General features: G+C 43.9%; 1 long non-coding RNA gene across 1 annotated transcript; it reads right to left on the bottom strand.

Annotated features, from left to right (window-relative positions):
• Positions 1–2,439: 2,439 nt before the first annotated feature.
• LOC141056057 (uncharacterized) lies at positions 2,440–10,691 on the bottom strand. Its single transcript, XR_012221574.1, has 3 exons — positions 10,641–10,691; positions 4,709–4,906; positions 2,440–3,428 (listed from the first exon to the last, which is right to left on the bottom strand). It is a non-coding gene; the product is annotated as an uncharacterized lncRNA (long non-coding RNA).
• Positions 10,692–22,494: the final 11,803 nt, after the last annotated feature.

Raw genomic sequence — 22,494 nt, 5'->3', positions numbered from 1 at the left:
CTCCTGCTATTCCCTCTTGCAGGCAGCGGAGCTGCTTGGATCGCTCCCTGGCCGCCAAGAACTGCTGCGTGCCGCCCCAGCCCCCGCTACGCCACTGACCGCCCCTGGCTCCCCTTGTGTCCGCGGACCGGCAAGGGCACTGCAGCGGCCCGGTGCTGGGCCGCGGACCGGCGGTTGGGGACCCCTGCTCTAATATATAAAGCTCAATGTGTGTGTGTTCGGGATTGGCATCCGCACCGTCGCAGCTACAGCCACCAAATTTGGCACAGTCACACGTCTGGACCCCGAGAGTGTCATGTTGTGAGGCAAAATTTTAACCCCGTGCCTTCCAATTCACCAACCAATTTTGCCTATTATTCTTATCATTTCTATGGTGTTATCATCCTTATGTAAAGCTGGAAATAACACAATTTATTACCGTGCCAAGACAGACCACCCTCTGACACAGACTGCAGGGGGAGCCCAGTATCACACAGGATAGCATTAGATACACGGCTCAGCAGTCAGTATCACACAGGATAGGATTAGATACACGGCTGAGCAGTCAGTAACACACATGATAGGATTAGGTACACGGCTCAGCAGTCAGTATCACACAGGATAGGATTAGATACACGGCTGAGCAGTCAGTATCACACAGGATAGGATTAGATACATGGCTCAGCAGTCAGTATCACACAGGATAGGGTTAGATACACGGCTCAGCAGTCAGTATCACACAGGATAGGATTAGATACACGGCTCAGCAGTCAGTATCACACAGGATAGGATTAGATACACGGCTCAGCAGTCAGTATCACACAGGATAGGGTTAGATACACGGCTCAGCAGTCAGTATCACACAGGATAGGATTAGATACACGGCTCAGCAGTCAGTATCACACAGGATAGGATTAGATACACGGCTCAGCAGTCAGTATCACACAGGATAGGGTTAGATACACGGCTCAGCAGTCAGTATCACACAGGATAGGATTAGATACGCAGCTTAGCAGTCAGTATCACACAGGATAGGATTAGATACGCGGCTCAGCAGTCAGTATCACACAGGATAGGATTAGATACATGGCTCAGCAGTCAGTATCACACAGGATAGGATTAGATACACGGCTCAGCAGTCAGTATCACACAGGATAGGATTAGATACATGGCTCAGCAGGCAATATCACACAGAATAGGATTAGATACACGGCTGAGCAGACAGTATCACACAGGAGAGGATTAGATACACAGCTCAGCAGTCAGTATCACACAGGATAGGATTAGATACACGGCTGAGCAGTCAGTATCACACAGGAGAGGATTAGATACACAGCTCAGCAGTCAGTATCACACAGGATAGGATTAGATACACAGCTCAGCAGACATTATCATACAGGATAGGATTAGGTACACGGCTCAGCAGTCAGTATCACACAGGATAGGATTAGGTACACGGCTCAGCAGACAGTATCACACAGGATAGGATTAGATACACGGCTCAGCAGACATTATCACACAGGATAGGATTAGATACACGGCTCAGCAGTCAGTATCACACAGGAGAGGATTAGATACACGGATCAGCAGACAGTATCACACTGGAGAGGATTAGATACACGGCTCAGCAGTCAGTATCACACAGGAGAGGATTAGATACACGGATCAGCAGACAGTATCACACAGGATAGGATTAGATACACGGCTCAGCAGTCAGTATCACACAGGAGAGGATTAGATACATGGATCAGCAGACATTATCACACAGGATAGGATTAGGTACACGGCTCAGCAGACAGTATCACACAGGATAAGATTAGGTACACGGCTCAGCAGACATTATCACACAGGATAGGATTAGGTACACGGCTCAGCAGTCAGTATCACACAGGATAGGATAAGATACACGGCTCAGCTGTCAGTATCACACAGGATAGGATTAGATACATGGCTCAGCAGACATTATCACACAGGATAGGATTAGATACACGGCTCAGCTGTCAGTATCACACAGGATAGGATTAGATACACGGATCAGCAGACATTATCACACAGGATAGGATTAGGTACACGGCTCAGCAGACAGTATCACACAGGATAAGATTAGGTACACGGCTCAGCAGACATTATCACACAGGATAGGATTAGGTACACGGCTCAGCAGTCAGTATCACACAGGATAGGATAAGATACACGGCTCAGCTGTCAGTATCACACAGGATAGGATTAGATACATGGCTCAGCAGACATTATCACACAGGATAGGATTAGATACACGGCTCAGCTGTCAGTATCACACAGGATAGGATTAGATACATGGATCAGCAGACATTATCACACAGGATAGGATTAGGTACACGGCTCAGCAGACAGTATCACACAGGATAAGATTAGGTACACGGCTCAGCAGACATTATCACACAGGATAAGATTAGGTACACGGCTCAGCAGACATTATCACACAGGATAGGATTAGATACACGGCTCAGCTGTCAGTATCACACAGGATAGGATTAGATACACGGATCAGCAGACATTATCACACAGGATAGGATTAGGTACACGGCTCAGCAGACAGTATCACACAGGATAAGATTAGGTACACGGCTCAGCAGTCAGTATCACACAGGATAGGATAAGATACACGGCTCAGCTGTCAGTATCACACAGGATAGGATTAGATACATGGCTCAGCAGACAGTATCACACAGGATAGGATTAGATACACATGTTGTTTATCAAAAGGCTCTTGAATGAGTTGAAAATAAAATACTATCAATACTTGGGTAATCGTTTAGTTAATTTGTGTTGCATATCAGTAGTGTTGAATATATGATGTGAAATGTTTTTAGGTGCAATATAATCATTACAATTTGTTATAACTAACCACAGTTGGTTTCTAGGCCAAGGCAACGCCGGCTCTTCAGTTAGTGAGGAAATAAAGACAAATGAGATAAGTATATCGTTACACCAAGATGGTATGTTACTAGAGGAGGGATCGTGTGCATGTGTCCAGGTCCACAAGCCCCAACGCACTTTTCACCCAAAGGCTTCGTCAGGATCCTAGAGATAGCAAAAGAGATTCGCCTAAATGAAATGTATCAAAAATTTAAGGAGAATTTCACCCCCAAACTATTTATACATGTATCTCTAAGACAAGTCCAGCAATACCATTACATGGCCAATCCGTTCTGCCGTTACTGAGAAATCAGCCTTTGAATTGATTGATATGCAAATGAGACTGAAAGGCTATGGTAGATCTGAAGCCTCTGACAATCTCTATGCTCTGTGGCTTCAGGCAAAGGAGCCGTCAGTCAAATAGGAGGAGAGGGTGCTTGGTAAGGTTTTCAGAAATTTCCCCCATGTAGAAAGAATCAAAGGTGACCTCAAAGCAAATAGGTCACTTTTCTCTATTTTCTCCATATTGTTTCCTTTAGATCATCCTTGACCTACGGAGAAAGAAAGCGAAGAAATTCAATATCTTGATATATACATTTATTTTAATCAGTGAGCACAGCGGTTTTTTGGGGCTCATGCTATCTACTTGCTATCCACTGACTTGTTGCAACGCTATTGACGTGATGTCAGACAGCAGTGGGGGAGACTCGGCGCTAGTCTAGTGGAGCAGCGGGTCATGTACAGGTATTTTTTTTAAAAAAACTAACTGCGCCTGGGGACAAGGCTTTTCTTAAAACAAACCCCCTTTAAAGCAACACAGACAAGTTGTACTAATGCAAATGGAGTACAGAGCAAGAAGGTGCACAAAGGTTTTAAAGAGGAAATGCAGCAGAGCTGGAATTGTGATTTCCGGAGCAGCAGAGCTGGTACAGCAGATGATGCTGTAGCAGAGCTGGTACTGAGGATAGATGTAGCAGACTTGTTAAGGAGGAGACTGTAACAGGACCGGAACAATGATAGTTAGGGTAGCAGCAAAGGCAGCTGTAGCAGTATTGGAACAATGATGACTGGAGCCATAGAGACATGGTAGCACTAGTTCTGGATCACTACTATAGCAGAGTTTTCCTTTGTGCTGATGTAGCAGTACTGGTACACTGATGTATCAAAGTTTTCCTTTGGACTGATGTAGCAGGACTCATTTGCTCATGTAGCAGAGTTTTCCTTTGGACTGATGTAGCAGGACTCGTTTGCTCATGTAGCAGAGTTTTCCTTTGGACTGATGTAGCAGGACTCGTTTGCTCATGTAGCAGAGTTTTCCTTTGGACTGATGTAGCAGGACTCGTTTGCTCATGTAGCAGAGTTTTCCTTTGGACTGATGTAGCAGGACTCGTTTGCTCATGTAGCAGAGTTTTCCTTTGGACTGATGTAGCAGGACTGGTTCACTGATGTAGCAGATATATTGCAGCAATTCTATTGTAGAAATGATGGTACAATGTTGTGGCCGAATGCCAACTACCTGAATACTCAGGTGTCATGTCGCTGCCCGAGCTGGGTTTAAATTAACCAGGTGACTGACATCAAAGGCGTGCATTGGATTGCTGCAGAAACCCAATGTGTTGGAGAGGAGACATGAGACAGGTAAATAGAAGAGAAGAAAGACAGACGGGGCAGGTAACACCTAAGGTAATCATTTTTTTCTCTTGGGATGAAATAGATTGTAAGGTTTAAGCCCATAAACAGTATACTAAGAGTGAAAATGAGATATGGGGTGAATATGATATTAGTCATTATTCACATCCTAGAACACAATGCAAAGGAGTCCATTACTCACGTCAGTCCCTATTCCCAATGGGGTTAACGATCTATGAAGACCATTCGATATCTTTCTCCTCTTCTGCTCAGCGTATTGATTTAGACTCACTTTGCACATATGAAAAGTGACGCATCTGGGTCACGCGAAGGTCCACACGTCACTTTCTTTTTGTCAAGTGACATCCGGCTTGGGTTGATACCATCGTAGATCTTCATTCTGACATGGAGACAATAATTAATTTACGGTTTGTTTAGACAGTCTTCTTGGACTTATAAATCATTACAGCTACCGAGAAAATTGGTTGTAACATCTGATACTGTCAGAAAAGTCATGTACCGAGATCGTACATGAGGACACTAGCCGACAGAACATAATCTGAGATTCAGAGATACGGACGTGAGGAACGGAAAGAAAATGGAGATAGCTGAGGGTTTAACATCGTAGACCAATTTGGAAATGCAAACTGGTGGCATGACTTCTGTTATTTATTTATTATTTTACAGGAGCCTTGAATAATTGGATGGATCTGTATTGATCCCATTGATTTATGACACCTTTTTGCATGGGTATAACCCTGGAGGGATTATCAGGAACATATGCATGCTACGGTACATAGATCCGAGACTTGGTCAGATAACCTAATGAAATCCTACTTACATCTCAAGTTTTTGGAACCATTGCCAGGAAAAATAGTGGAGCCTTACATGGTTGGAAACGGACGGATCCATCATGGTTCTATCAGAAACCTGGATGCAAATGTGAACAGAGGCTAATGCATCTACTACTTACATGTTCCAGATTGCTCAAGCGATACAAATGTACAATTCTGTAAACACCTAGGTTGTTGTTTGGCTTTTTATTCATTTTCCTGAAGTGCTGTCATAATTTGTTCACCTTCCTTTTTTTTTTTTTTTTTGGGAGGGGTGGGTGATGCTATTTTAGAATAGCCCCTAACAGAATATCAAAGTAGATTTAGGGGGGGGGGGAACTGGTTCTTTTAAACCAAATATGAATTGCTTTCATAAGGAGAAGAGTTCTAAACTAGACCACGGTTAGGTTGCTATCTAGGCAAAAAAGGGAACCTGTCAGGATAATTTTAGTAGTGTGTCTACCTAGGTTGTAGAACAATAAAAGCTGTCTTGTAATAAAATGGGCCTCCTCTGAGAAAAGTATCACCATCAGTTTAATTTTTATTTCATAAATCAATAACACATGTAAAAATAAGAAACGTTGTAATAATAATAATAATAGTAATAATCTTTATTTATATAGCGCCAACATATTCCGCAGCGCTTTACAGTTTAACAGTTTCAAAACACAAGTCATAAGTAACAACGCTAACAATACAATAATTAAAGCAAAATAAGACGAAATAAGACGACCCTGCTCGTGAGAGCTTACAATCTACAATGAGGTGAGGGAGATGCAGAGTACAGGTGTGTATTTACAATGGTGTATTTACAATGAAGGTCCAGCCATCTTGCAGGAGTGAAGGATGGATGGAGATAGTGAATGGGCTACGCACGCACACTTACACAGAGAATGACTTTGATTAGTGAATGTGATAGGCCGCTCTGAACAGGTGTGTTTTGAGGGAGCGCCTAAAACTATGCAAATTGTGGATAGTCCTGATTTCTTGGGGTAGAGCATTCCAGAGGATAGGAGCAGCACGGGAGAAGTCTTGGAGTCGGGAGTGGGAGGTACGGATTAGTGCAGAGGTTAGTCGAAAGTCGTTTGCAGAGCGCAGCGATCGGCTAGGCCGATAGACAGAAATGAGAGAAGAGATGTAAGGGGGTGCCGCACTGTGGAGAGCTTTGTGGGTGAGAACAAGTACTTTGAATTGGATCCTATAATGAATGGGCAGCCAATGTAAGGACTGGCGAAGAGCGGACGCGTCCGAGTACCGATTACCCAGATGGACGATCCTGGCTGCTGCATTGAGTATGGACTGGAGAGGGGATAGTCGAGTGACGGGGAGGCCAATTAATAGAGCGTTGCAGTAATCCAGGCGAGAGTGGATCAATGCAACAGTGAGGGTTTTTGTTGTTTCCATAGTGAGAAAAGGGCGGATTCTAGAGATGTTCTTTAGGTGTAAGCGGCAAGAGCGGGCAAGGGATTGTATATGGGATGTAAAGGAGAGATTGGTGTCAAACATAACACCCAGACAGCGCACCTGCTGCCGGGGTGTTATTGTGGTACCACCCACGGAGAAGGAAATGTCAGAATATATATTTATCTTATATATCTTAACAAAGAAATCCGCTTCTTTCCCCTCCAGAACTGTACATTCTTTTTCAAAATTCTGAAATTCCATGTAAAATCTGTATTCAATGAAGACGGATTTTAAGATTACTGAGATAAGAGATGACAATTGCTACAGATAAAATTCTATTTAGAGGAGAGGGACATGGGAGCTGGAGACAGAGCTTCTCCCTCCTTTTCCCCTTTTCCCCTCTCCCATCTCCCATCTACATAGAAACTTATCAGTAGTAACTGTGATCTGTTATCTCAGTAATGTAATAATCTGTATTCACTGAATACAGATTTTACCCAAAAATTGAAACTTTGGAAAATGGAAAATTGATTTTGAAAATGGATGATCAGTCCAGAAGGAGAAAGAAGCTGATTTCTCTGGTAAGATATATTTCAAAGTTTCTTACTTTTTTATATGTATTATTGATTTACGAAATAAAAATGAGTATGACAGCTATTCTTTAAAGCAGGGGTCCCCAACCGCCGGTCCGCGGCCCAGCACCGGGCCGCTGCAGTGCCCTTGCCGGTCCGCGGACACAAGGGGAGCCAGGGGCGGTCAGTGGCGTAGCGGGGGCTGGGGCGGCGCGCAGAAGTTCTTAGCGGCGGCCAGGGAGCGATCCAAGCAGCTCCGCTGCCTGCAAGAGGGAATAGCAGGAGCGGAGCTGCAAGGATCCGTCCACTGCGTCCAGCTTCCTGCCCGCCGCCCGCGCTTCCTGTCTCTGACTGACACAGAGAGGAGAGCGCGGCCGCTGCTGTGTCAGAGCGAGGAAGCACGGGCGGCGGGCAGGTGAGAGGAGAGAGGTGGTGTCTGTGTGTGTGTGTATATATAATGTGTGTGTGTATGTCTGTGTGTGTGGTTGTGTGTGTGTGTGTACATGTATGTGTCTGTCTGTGTGTGTACATGTATGTGTGTGTGTGTGTGCGTTGGTCTGTGTTTGTGTAGCCTGGCCCTGGAGGAGATGGGGACATGAGGAGAAGGCCATGAGGGGAGTGATGGAGAGACGGCAGTGATGGGGTGAAGGCAATGATGAAGAGATGGCAGTGATGGGGTGAAGGCAATGATGGGGAGAAGGCAGTGATGGGGTGAAGGCAATGATGGGGAGAGGGGAGTGATGGGGTGAAGGCAATGATGGGGAGAAGGCAGTGATGGGGTGAAGGCAATGATGGGGAGAGGGGAGTGATGGGGTGAAGGCAATGATGGGGAGACAGCAGTGATGGGGTGAAGGCAATGATGGGGAGACAGCAGTGATGGGGTGAAGGCAATGATGGGGAGAAGGGAGTGATGGGGTGAAGGCAATGATGGGGAGACAGCAGTGATGGGATGAAGGCAATGATGGGGAGAGGGGAGTGATGGGGTGAAGGCAATGATGGGGAGAAGGGAATGATGGGGTGAAGGCAATGATGGGGAGAGGGGAGTGATGGGGTGAAGGCAATGATGGGGAGAAGGGAGTGATGGGGTGAAGGCAATGATGGGGAGAGGGGAGTGATGGGGTGAAGGCAATGATGGGGAGACAGCAGTGATGGGGTGAAGGCAATGATGGGGAGAGGGGAGTGATGGGGTGAAGGCAATGATGGGGAGAAGGGAGTGATGGGGTGAAGGCAATGATGGGGAGAAGGGAGTGATGGGGTGAAGGCAATGATGGGGAGAAGGGAGTGATGGGGTGAAGGCAATGATGGGGAGAAGGGAGTGATGGGGTGAAGGCAATGATGGGGAGAAGGGAGTGATGGGGTGAAGGGGGTGATGGAGCACTTATTCAAAACCTATGGTGAGTTGAGTCACATTATAAATGTTATTTAATTATAAGTATGCACTGCTACACTACAACCGTGTCCATAGCCCCGCCCCCTTATGACCAAAGCCCCGCCCCTGCCACACCTCCATCCCCGCCCTGCCGGGCCATGGAAGAATGGTCTTGCTTGAAACCGGTCCCTGGTGCAAAAAAGGTTGGGGACCACTGCTTTAAAGAATGGATTTCAAATGTATCGACACACTCATAATGAACTTCCTTTGTCAGTTGCATGTAGTCTCAAAGAGAAGCAGAGGAAGACACACACAGAAGGTGTTGCTATTTTCTAGTGTTTATCTCACCGGAGAGCTGGATTCATAACTACACTGCTCAATACTGCTTTTTAATGTACTCCATGCTGCTGTCAAATCTGAAGGTGCGCTACGTAGAGAAAGCACAGCAGGAATAGTCCAGGTCTGTTACATTGTATTTTTTTTGTCTTAATTCTGTGCAGTGTACAACTTTGCCCTGAGATGTTTACTTGATGTAAAAAAAAACCTCTATAAATCCAACTCCTGTTCTCACACTCATTGCCTGGTGATCAATGTGTAATTTTAAATGGTTCCCATCCATTTGTGCTTTTTTAAATTATCTTCTGACCTCAGCTCCATTCCTGACTTTGTCCTCATAAGTCTAGCAGGTATTAGTTTTGCTCCCTGGATTCGGATACTACACATTGGTATGTTATATTCCTCTGGTCCTGACTTATGGCGCACCTATGACTATGTTTCTGAATTATCTGTCATGCTGTGACGGTCTTTGATAAGGAAGGGGGGCCTCAAACTGTCTTTGTAACTGGCAAACTAACTATCCCTGTCCCGGGGGTACTCTCTAAGGTGGAGAGGCCTAAGTCTCTGACCTTACTATGTTCCTGTTAAACCCTGATCTGTCCCCACCCCATGAGGCATGCCTCAGAAATGTAAGATAAACAAGACACAAAGAAAAAACAGGGATAACAGAAAACCTCTATCATAGGGTTCCGTTACACTTAGCAATGCACCAGTGATCCCGACAACGATATGGATCGCTGGTGCCTCGCTAAGTGGTCGCTAGTGAGCTGCCACACAGGCAGATCTCACCAGCAACATAGCAGCGGTCGGGGGTTGCTACTTATCTGTCAGACGAGGCGATCCTGACGTCCTCCCGCCCGCGTCCACGCGTCGCTTGTCGGCGCCACAGGAAGCCCAGCAGGAAGCGCCCGATGAGAAATGGTCCAGGACGTTCTCGCGCGATCACCGATAACCGGCGGGGGAGCCGGTCGGAGGTAAGTATCACATGTAGCGATATCGCTAGCAATATCGCTGCTACGTCACAAAATCGGTGACGTTACAGCGATATTGCTAGCGATATCGCTATGTGTAACAGGTGCTATACAAAAGCAGTAACCAACAATAGGGAGGAGGATAGGGACAGGGAGGAATAAACTAAATGGGAACAGGAACCAGGAAATAAACACACACATACTACAGCAAACCACAGATCACTGCTACAACAACTGCACTCCAACGACTTAGCTTTAGCACTGCTAATAACCAGATCAGAAGCAGCTGAAATGGAGCTGCATGTTTCTGACCAGCATATAAAGGGTCGTTATCCTCTTTAACACCAGAGGAATCCATTTAATATGAGACACAAATCACACCTCTAAAGAAGACCTGTGTGTAACGCCGCTGTGTTTGGACCTTGTTTCACGGCATTACTCTGCATCTCTGCTTTAACCCTTCGCTCTTTTCCCTCTAATGTGTTGGAATGCTGTTGTCAGTTATCTGTGTGGATGCTGCTCAGTGCCCGGCTCCGCTGCATAGCCGTACATGTGTGCGTGGTTCCGCAGCGCTGCATGACCTCCCGTGTGTGCGGTCCTTGGCAGTCACCCGTGGGTTAATAGGTCTGTTGCACCCTGCCTGACTTACCACGTGTGTTCAGGCTTCAGCTCCTGCCAGGTGTCCTTTGCATTGCTGATTATGTTTTGCTTTGCTTAGGGTGCGCACGGCCACACCTCCCTTCCTTTTATCAGGAATGGGTGTGTGCTACAATTGCTGCTCCAGCCTATGGCTGTGTGGCAGCTCCTATATAAAGGTCCCTCCCCTTTGGGGCGTTGCCAGAGCTTCGCATTGAGTTCCTGAACCTTGCCATGTGAGTTTGTGTTCTGCTCCTGCTCTGATTCTGTTCAGTTCTGGAGGAGCTGTTGCTCTTTGTCCCTCTGTGAACTGTGTCTTGTTTCTCCGCCTGCTCTGGGGGCATAATACCCAGATCGCCCTTCCTGGAGGCTGCTTATCCAGGCCCGTGTATTGTGTGTGCTGTTTCCTGAATCCTGGATCTGCTCCTTTACCTGACCTTGTCTGAACTGTGTTCACTGTGTGATGTTCCTGGGGTCCTTCTGTGTCTTGAACTCTGTGCCCAGTGACTGTGACTCTTTACTACCCGACTTTCCGTGATCTAACCTGGAAGTTAGGAAATAGGAGTCCAGTGTGTCCGCTGAGTTTCTGCTACTCTGTGCTCAGCTGGAGATTCGGTGCAATTCCCTGCCGGCTCCTGTCCAACCCGGCAGGGTTTGCACCAGACCGCTTGGGTTCCTTTCTAGGTCGCTTCCAGATGTCCGGAGCCTGATGATCGTGGCCTCTCGTCCGGAGCCTGACGTCCACGGCCTGATGTCCGGTGTCTGACGACCTCTTCCAGATGTTCTGTCTGGTGTCCTGATGTCCACCTGGCGTCCAGATGTCCTGATGTCCACCAGATGTCCTGATGTCCACCAGATATCCTGATGTCCACCTGATGTCCTGATGTCCACTTGATGTCCTGATGTCCACCTGATGTCCTGATGCCTGTCTCCGTGATGTCCGCCTAGGTGCCCTGATGTCCGCCTAGGTGCCCTGTCCAGCCTGTGTCCAGATATCCAGTCCGTGGTTCTGGTGGTCCAAGTTGTGCTCTTAAGCCGGTCCCGTTCTCCTTCCTGGATGGAATCCTCCTCCATGGTTTCCGGGAGTTTCCAGTTCTGCTCCCTGGTGACGGTCCTGCCTGCGTGTCCTAGATCTGACCAGCCTATGCCCGGTGCTGTAGTTCCAACATTCCTGGACCTGTGCTATCTGAGTCCTGTTCTGATGTCCTGTCAGTTCCCTGGGGTCTTACCCATGATGACTTCTGCCATCATCTGAAGTCCACCTGAGGTCGGAGTCTGACGTTCTCCTGCTGCGCCTGTGCTACGCCCGTAGCCGTACATGCGTGCGTGGTTCCGCTGCGCTGCATGACCACCCGCATGTGCGATCCCTCCTAGTAAGCCAGTGCCAGACAATCCTGGACTGCGTCAACCCATGATGACCTCCTGCTTCGTCTGTCAACCTGAGATGGGTTTCCTTCATGATGTACATATTCCGGAACCTGGTGTTTCTAAGTTTTTGCCTTATTTCAGTAAACTTTATTTTTCTTCATACCTGAAGTTGTGCGGTGTCTTTTAGTCCTGCTTATGGCCATCTTGTCCACAAGCTCAGCTGCCACAGACCGCGGTCGCTACCCTTCCCTAGTCTGGGTAGGTCCGGGTCCCCCCGTGGTCCAGTGGGTCCATATTCCACGATCACCTGGGACACATACCCCGTCGTCGTTATAGCTCGATGACATGGGAGCGTTGGCTGTAAGCCACGCTGTGTCCGCGATCGTAACACTGTGATTCATTACCCGACGTGACCCGTCTAACTCCAGGTCTTCCAGGGTGACGTGACACCTTCATGACATTGTCTCTTGGCGTGACTTCTGCATACAAATCTTTAATCTGAGTACCATAGCCACCACCCCACCCTAAGAATATTCCAGGATTTTTATCCTGCGGATTCTTGACAGATAAGTCTCGGTACTCAAAGAGTTTGAGTTAAAAACAAGCAATCCCTTAGATTTCAAGTCCCGGTTTAGCTAGTGCCAATTGGATTTTGGCTTTGAGGGTCCACCGCCACTACCCACTTTGTGAACCACATCCCTTGATGAATATGTCCAGCGATAGAAACCTCCAAATGGGAGAGTCCTATGAATGTAAGACTCAAAATATCTTAGGAACATCGTCTGTATATTTATCACATACAGTGGGGCAAAAAAGTATTTAGTCAGTCAGCAATAGTGCAAGTTCCACCACTTAAAAAGATGAGAGGCGTCTGTAATTTACATCATAGGTAGACCTCAACTATGGGAGACAAACTGAGAAAAAAAAATCCAGAAAATCACATTGTCTGGTTTTTTTTTCCTTTTATTTGCATATTATGGTGGAAAATAAGTATTTGGTCAGAAACAAAATTTCATCTCAATACTTTGTGATATATCCTTTGTTGGCAATGACAGAGGTCAAACGTTTTCTGTAAGTCTTCACAAGGTTGCCACACACTGTTGTTGGTATGTTGGCCCATTCCTCCATGCAGATCTCCTCTAGAGCAGTGATGTTTTTGGCTTTTCGCTTGGCAACACGGACTTTCAACTCCCTCCAAAGGTTTTCTATAGGGTTGAGATCTGGAGACTGGCTAGGCCACTCCAGGACCTTGAAATGCTTCTTACGAAGCCACTCCTTCGTTGCCCTGGCGGTGTGCTTTGGATCATTGTCATGTTGAAAGACCCAGCCACGTTTCATCATCAATGCCCTTGCTGATGGAAGGAGGTTTGCACTCAAAATCTCACGATACATGGCCCCATTCATTCTTTTATGTACCCGGATCAGTCGTCCTGGCCCCTTTGCAGAGAAACAGCCCCAAAGCATGATGTTTCCACCACCATGCTTTACAGTAGGTATGGTGTTTGATGGATGCAACTCAGTATTCTTTTTCCTCCAAACACGACAAGTTGTGTTTCTACCAAACAGTTCCAGTTTGGTTTCATCAGACCATAGGACATTCTCCCAAAACTCCTCTGGATCATCCAAATGCTCTCTAGCAAACTTCAGACGGGCCCGGACATGTACAGGCTTAAGCAGTGGGACATGTCTGGCATTGCAGGATCTGAGTCCATGGTGGCGTAGTGTGTTAATTATGGTAGGCCTTGTTACATTGGTCCCAGCTCTCTGCAGTTCATTCACTAGGTCCCCCCGCGTGGTTCTGGGATTTTTGCTCACCGTTCTTGTGATCATTCTGACCCCACGGGGTGGGATTTTGCGCGGAGCACCAGATCGAGGGAGATTATCAGTGGTCTTGTATGTCTTCCATTTTCTAATTATTGCTCCCACAGTTGATTTCTTCACTCCAAGCTGGTTGGCTATTGCAGATTCAGTCTTCCCAGCCTGGTGCAGGGCTACAATTTTGTTTCTGGTGTCCTTTGACAGCTCTTTGGTCTTCACCATAGTGGAGTTTGGAGTCAGACTGTTTGAGGGTGTGCACAGGTGTCTTTTTATACTGATAACAAGTTTAAACAGGTGCCATTACTACAGGTAATGAGTGGAGGAAAGAGGAGACTCTTAAAGAAGAAGTTACAGGTCTGTGAGAGCCAGAAATCTTGATTGCTTGTTTCTGACCAAATACTTATTTTCCACCATAATATGCAAATAAAAGGAAAAAAAAACAGACAATGTGATTTTCTGGATTTTTTTTTCTCAGTTTGTCTCCCATAGTTGAGGTCTACCTATGATGTAAATTACAGACGCCTCTCATCTTTTTAAGTGGTGGAACTTGCACTATTGCTGACTGACTAAATACTTTTTTGCCCCACTGTATATGAATATCATTTTAAGTCTAACACTGATTGATTTATTTTGCTGCTAAATAGCTTGTCATTCAACAAGGTTTGCATAAAATTATAGTACAATGGAATATAGGAAGCTTTGTAATACATTTTATTGGAGCAATTAGTCTCTCCGCTTATAAACCTCTCATCCCACCATTGCCTGAACTCATCACTCACTCTGAAAAATAAGATAAAATCTGTATTGTTTAGGACAGATCAGATTACAGTTGCCTATTGAACGGTATGAAAAGGGGAGAGCTGGAATCACATCTACATTGCTTAGTATGACTGTGTAAAGTCATCCATGCTGTTGCTGCGTCTGCATATATATATACCATGTAGAGCAGGAATCCTTCATGTCTGTGTGCACTGCATATGGGATACATCATAGCAGTTAATCTTCACCCACTAGCTCAGAGACAACTGAAAATCAGAGAGAGAGTCTGCAGAAGGAAAAACTGGTGAACAATAAAGTATAAAAGTCGTATAATGATAAGAAATGATGTCTTTCCTCATATACACACACGACAGTATATTTTGATAAATCTTCAGCCGTCACACCCACAAACTGCTAGGAAACGTGCTCTAACCTGGACAGTTCTGATGTGTTAACTAGAAGAACTACTTTTTATATACTGCAAAAGTAACTCCACATAATGAAGGCGTTACATATTTCATGAAATCTGTGTTGAAATGCAAGAAAATCCTCTACATATCCATTTTACTGATTGAGAAAGATTCCTAAACTCTGCTCTGATTGCAGCTGCTCAGCATCGGATCTGTGACGTGATGTTGTTGGTATTTGGCATTGTGCACTGACATTGGAAAGAAAGCCTACATGAAAAAATGTAACTAAAAGCTCATTTGGCAGCTTCTACTCCATATTTGAAGACAGAAAAAAAAAACTGCAATCACACATTGAAATTTCATCGGGTACATTGGCATAAAAAATAGCTATCACCTCAGTAACATGAGAGACGTGAGAAATTGGAAAATCACTCCTCGAAGTGAAGAACTGTGACTTTTGTTAATCCTAGGCAACAAGTTTATATATAGTTGTTAAGGGATTGTATGGGCTTTTTTTTTTAAAAGATAATTTTTTTTCTTTCTATGAAATATATTAGGGTAGTAAAAGTCGGGGAGCCCCGTTTAGGACCCTTATGTATGACCAGAGCAGAAATTAGTTACAAAGAGCATCTTCTGCTGGGGACGACCAAACGTGTCCATTCACAACACAGATTTAACCCCTTTCCGACATCGGACATAAATGTACATCACTGTCAGACTCCCTCCCTTTGATGTAGGCTCCGGCGCTGAGCTCACATCTTTTCCTGCACATGTCAGCTGTCTTGAACAGCTGACATGTGCCTGGAATAGCCGCGGGTGGAATCGCGATCCACCCGTGGCTATTAACTCGTTAAATGCCGCTGTCAAATGCTGCTTCCGGCAATTGCATCGGAAATACGCCCACCGGTGACCCCCGTGATGTGATCACGAGTCACCAGTGTGTCAGAATGACAACCGGAGGTCTCCTGGAGACCTCTGTGGTTGTCACTGCCAGATTGAACAGTGGTCGGCACTCATAGCAAGTGAGTAATTCTGCTACATACAGGTGATCTGCTCATCACCTCTATGTAGCAGAGCCAATCGGGTTATGGCAGCTTCTAGTCTCCCATGGAGACTATTGAAGCATGCCAAAAGTGAAAAAAAAATAAAAAATATAAAAAAATAAAAGTTCAAATCTCCCCCCTTTTTGCCCCATTCAAAATAAAATAATAATATAAAATCACACATACACATATTTGATATCACCGCTTTCAGAATCGCCCGATTCTGATTAAATTTGCTGATGACACAAAGCTAGGAGGGATAGCTAATACTAGAGAAGAGAGAGAGAGGATTCAAAAAGATTTAAATAAACTGGAGAAGTGGGCAGCAACTAACAGAATGGTTTTTAACAGGGAGAAATGCAAAGTACTACATCTGGGCAATAAAAATGAAAAAAGCATATATAGAATGGGAGGAATAGGGCTAAGTGACAGCACATGTGAAAAAGACTTGGGTATACTAATAGATCACAGACTGAATATGAGTCAACAGTGTGATGCAGCAGCAAAAAAGGCAAATGCAATTCTAGGATGTATTAACAGAAGCATACAGTCTAGATCACGTGAAGTCATTATTTCCCTCTACTCCTCTTTGGTCAGACCTCATCTGGAATATTGTGTCCAGTTTTGGGCACCACATTTTAAAAAAGACATCAACAAACTGGAGCAAGTTCAGAAAAGAGCGACCAGAATGGTGACCGGTCTGCAAACCCTGTCTTATGAGGAAAGGTTGCAGGATTTGGGAATGTTTAGTTTGCAAAAGAGAAGACTGAGAGGAGACTTAATAGCTGTCTACAAATATCTAAAGGGCTGTCACATTGTAGAAGGATCAACTTTATTCTCATTTGCACAAGGAAAGACTAGAAGCAATGGGATGAAACTGAATGGGAAGAGACACAGATTAGATATTAGAAAAAACTTTTTGACAGTTAGAGTGATCAATGAGTGGAACAGGCTGCCACGAGAAGTGGTGAGTTCTCCTTCAATGGAAGTCTTCAAACAGAGGCTGGACAGACATCTGACTGGGATGATTTAGCGAATCCTGCTTTGAGCAGGGGGTTGGACCAGATGGCCCAGGAGGTCCCTTCCAACTCTACGATTCTATGATTCTATTCTATGATTCTATGATCTTTCAATAAAAAAAGATTAACCTGATCCTAAACGGCATAGCAAGAAAAAAGTCATAAGGGCACAATTATGTTTTTTGGTTGCCATGACATTGCATTAAAATGCAATAAATGGCGATCAAAAGACTGTATCTGCCACAAAATGGTATTTTTAAAAATGTTAGCTCGGCATGCAAAAAATATGCCAGCACCCAACTCCAGATCACGAAAAATGGAGACGCTACGGGTATTGGAAAATGGCGCAAGTTTTTTTTAACAAAGTTTGGAATTTTTTTTCACCACTTAGATAAGAAAAGAACCTAGACATGTTTGGTGTCTATGAACTCGTCATGACCTGGAGAATCATAATGGCAGGTCAGTTTTAGCACATAGTAAAAAAGCAAAACAAAAAATAACTGTGGGATTGCACTTTTTTTTGCAATTTCACTGCACTTTGATTTTTTTTTCCAATTTTCCAGTACACGATATATAAAAACCGATGGTGTCATTCAAAAGTACAGCAAACAAGCCCTCACATGGCCATTTTGACCAAAAAAATAAAAGCTATGGCTCTGGGAAGAAGGGGAACGAAAAACGAAAACGCAAAGCCAAAATTACCTCTAGTCATTAAGGGGTTAAATGGCGACTGTGTCATGTTTCATTACCCCTGTTCTGACGCCATTTTTATGTTTTTGCCTGTTTATTTTTGTTTACCTTTTTTTTTCTTGTGACTTTTTGAAAAGTCCCAAAATTGGACATAAACATCCTCTCGTGCCAACCCCTGGAATGACTTTTAAATACGGAAGTCACATTGAAAAACACGTTTTTGTGCCATTTAGCGCAACGTGTCAGATTTTGTGCTGAAAAATTGCAAAATATGTCAAAAAGAAAAATAAAGAGCATAAACCATTTTGAAGAATTTTGCACAGAAAACATTAACTAATGCTACTAGACAAAAAAAAAAAGAAAAGTGACTTTAAAAAAACGCAAATGATGAGTTGGGCCCTTTATTCTAGTCCTGGGGAACAGAGTAAGTGTGACATTTGTATATATGTACTGTATGTGCACTGATCAATATTCCTGTAAAAGATGTTACGTTTGGATGGTTTTACATCGTGAGACCTAAAGAATGTCAATATATTGTTACATGCAAATTGTGGCAACAATAATTCTTCTACAGCATTAATAGTCATTAGATTAACGCATGGAGCTTGTGCTCTGTCCCAGATCAGTACCCTGGGTGTAAATAATTGATTTAATGACCTAGTATGTAAGCGAAATGAATTACTATTCCATTTGTCGTAGAGTCTAATGGGCCATTTATAAAGCAAAGTATGCATTCATTCATATGTCATCTTCACAGATCTGCTCAACGACTGCTCTATAGGTTTGTCCTTGAATTGTCCTTGTTGGTGAAAATTTGCTTCACAATTCCGTGGGCTCCGTGCAGTGTCAGACTGGGGTGGAAAAGGCTCTGGGGGCCCACTGTTCAATTACATGCAAATATAGCATTATTCACATTAACCTCTGCTACTATATAGAGTGGGTACGGAAAGTATTCAGACCCCTTTAAATTTTTCACTCTTTGTTTCATTGCAGCCATTTGGTAAATTCAAAAAAAAATATTTTTTTTCTCATTAATGTACACTCTGCACCCCATCTTGACTGAAAAAAAAAAAATGTAGAAATTTTTGCAAATTTACTAAAAAAGAAAACGCTGACAGACACAGCAAACCTTTTTGCCACAGCTCACATTGATGTGCCATCCTGGATGAGCTGCACTACCTGAGCCACTTGTGTGGGTTGTACAGTCCGTCTCATGCTACGAGTGTGAAAGTGCAACCAACATTCAAAAGTGACCAAACATCAGCCAGAAAGCATTGGTACTGAGATGTGGTCTGTGGTCCCCACCTGCAGAACCCTTTATTGAGAGTGTCTTGATAATTGCCAATAATTTCCATCTGTTGTCTATTCCATTTGCTCAACAGCATGTGAAACTGATTGTCAATCAGTGTTGCTTCCTATGTGGAAAGTTTGATTTCACGGAAGTTTGATTGCTTGGAGTTATATTCTGTTGTTTAAGTGTTCCCTTTATTTTTTTGAGCAGTGTAATAGAATGAATAGTTTGTTAGATGAATGAGGAGATGCTTTGTCTATACATAGAAAATCAAATATATTGGGCCAACTAATGCTAATATCGAGGTTTAAGTGGCTTACCTCTGCACAGTGGCCCATCGGGGGATTCACCTGCTCACCTGTGGGCCAGTCCGAGCCTGGCTCCATGCAATCTTTCTGTTCTTCTGCAGAAGTGTTATAAGGAAACATAACCCTCCCTGGCAGGTTCCCTGATTACAGATGATCACTGCCGATGCCGGACTGGAGTGTCAAGAACCCACCAGTAACAGTGACTCTGGTGGCCCTCAGTTCAATTGCATGCAAATATCACAATACCCTCATTCACAAATTTGTCTATGTTGCTATGTAATAATAAATGGGGTAGTTTGTAAATGAATGTTAAGATGATGCCCTTTTCTGTACATAGTGAAACAAATATATTGTGCCAAGCACTTCTCAGGTAGGTTGAGTGGAGATCCATTCCTGAATGAGGGCCCACCGGAGGATTCTCCTGTTCTCCTGTGGGCCAGTCTGAGCCTGATTGCTGGTGATGCCTATAAAGGTGGGACAGTTATGATCATATTATAATTTAGGACGCCTTTAGCAAAAATAGATTCTCTTAAGGAATATCCATTGTTTTATTTTATTTCTTTGATAAATGAATAGTACACGAGAAAATTTGCAATATATCTTATCAGACATATATTCTTCTTTCTCCTCCTTGACTGATTATTCATTCTCAAAATTATCAATTCCCGGGTAAAATGTGTTTTCAGACAGCGAATGCAGATTTTTCTATTAGTGAGATAGGAGATGGCAGTTGGTGCTCATAAAGTTATATGGAGAACTTACATCTGTCTAACTCCTCCTTTTATATAGAACTTTATAAGCACTAAAACCGTCATCTCCTATTTAAGTAATAGGAAAATCTGTCTTCACGGAATGCAAATTTTACCTGTGAATTGAGAAGGAACGATCAAGACAGGAGAAGAAAGAAACAAGATTTCTCTCAGACATATTGAAATAAAAATGAAAATGACAGCTAGTCTCTAATAAGACAACTCCTTGTCTCAATTAATTAAAAACACATGGGACATGCACAAGAATGAACAGGTCAATGTTCACACCACCCAAAGACTGAGACACAGAAAAAACACACAGTATGACAAACGTGCATGAATACTCTGCTGTAAAATATATGTAACAGTAAGCAGCAAGTGCTAGAAAGAGATGATAATAAAAACAGGGTATTTAGTTGATACGTTTTTGCAAAAAATGTATACTAAGCCACTCCACCAACGTCACGGTATACCCTTCTCAGAGCAGTCCTATCTAATGTATTTAAACCTGATTATGTGAACAGTACCTACATGAGCAGGATTCAGAAAGGCGCTGCCCGGTGTGGGCACACTGGGCAAAATGGCTCTTCATGTGCAAGTCCCACAAGAGGGAAGCGGGGATCTCCCAAAGCTTGCATGAGCAAGAAATTAATAAACATATTTCAGAGGTAGTAGTACATAATTCTGAATTCTCTTTTTATGATCCTCATCTCTCTCTGGAGGACCTGTCCTCCATTACACAGATGACCTACTGATGTGAATGGACACTGTGCAATGCTTTATTTTTCCTGTAGGAGAAACTAAACCCTTATTGTGAGATTTCCCAACAGGTCACAGCTGATTTCTGGAGGTCTGAGCAGGGAGACACTTTCTTACCAGCTTATTTAGTCTTCTGCAATTTTATTATTGTCATTAGATTAATTCATGGAGCTTGTTCTCTGTCCCAGATCAGTACCCTGGGTGTAAATCATTGATGCAATGGCCTAGTATATAAACAATTACTATTCCATGGGTAGTAGAGTCTAACGGGCCATTTATAAAATCGTGTATGCATTCATTTATATGTCGTTTTTACAGATCTGTACAGGTTTGTCCTTGATTCGTCTTTATCGGTGTAAATTTGAACATTTCAGCAGACACCATGCAATGCTTCTTTTATCCTGCAGGGGAGCTGCAGGGAAACTGAACACTTCCTTCCAGAATCCCAGATTACGGAGGATCGCCTGATGTTGATCCAAAGAGTGTCTCTCATTCTGGAGGACCTCACATATTTAGGCTTTAAAAGAAAAGCAGCCCGTAGATTGGAAATAAGAAGTTTGTAGCAACTACTTTCTCCTGTACTGGCGCTGGAGGGAACTGAACAAAAAACATTTAGATATTAGAAAAAACTTTTGACAGTTAATGAGTGGAACTGGCTGCCAAAAGAGGTGGTGAGTTCTCCTTCAACAGAAGTCTTCAAACAGAGGCTGGACAGACATCTGTCTGGGATGATTTAGCGAATCCTGCTTTGAGCAGGGGGTTGGACCAGATGGCCCAGGAGGTCCCTTCCAACTCTACCATTCTATGATTTAGAAGGCGTCCCTGCAGAAGCCTAGGTGTAAATTATCCATCCCTATCACTGCATAACCAGGCAGAAGAGTGAATTTGGAGTCTCGGGACGCTCACATGCCTTTTAACCACTTAAAGGGTTCTGATCAAAATTGATCTTCTAATTGTTACATGATCCTGGAATCCTCTGGTAGGATCCATTCTTGCAAGACCGGCTTCAGTGATCCTGAAGACATCTTTTACCTTGTGTGTGGGAAACAGTTAATGGGATCAGGCTGTTGTTTGATGAACGTTTGGTTATTTCAGCAGGTTTCGGGATTTAGATTTCTAGCATAACTTATCTTTTATGTCAACAAGATGATGCAACCCTGCCAGACATTTATTACATTGCTTACATGCTGTGTATTCTTAGGAAGGACGTGCATGTAGGTACAATCCACACAAGGACACCTCGACTGGAGGACTCGCTACTAAACTGTCACTTCTTAAAATGAAATATTTTGATGTACAATAGAAAAATAACAGGTGAATTATTTCTTACAGAGTTGGATTTAGAGTGGTGAACTCTTCATTGTGACTATTCCGTCCTCAGCTAAATGCACGGGGTTCATATAGCTTATACGGGTAGCTAAACCGCTATACCGGGGGTCCAACAAGAAGACTGTAGGTTGAATCTGTGTTTATTGAACGCGATGGTATATAGATGTACGGTGAAACTACAAATAAGACATAGAATGCAATGAATCAGTATGGATACATAAAAATACATATACAGACTATCTGTGCTAACAGCTAACCAGGGAAGCTGACTAAGGAGGGTGATCTAGGACAGATTTAGATGAAATAGGGCGATTACGTACCGAC

Source organism: Dendrobates tinctorius, unplaced genomic scaffold, assembly GCF_039654945.1.
Source record: "Dendrobates tinctorius isolate UK_male_01 unplaced genomic scaffold, ASM3965494v1 ptg000196l, whole genome shotgun sequence".
NCBI lineage: Eukaryota > Metazoa > Chordata > Amphibia > Anura > Dendrobatidae > Dendrobates > Dendrobates tinctorius.
The sequence above is the reverse complement of the archived record's forward strand: the minus strand, read 5'-3'. Positions and strand labels throughout refer to the sequence as shown.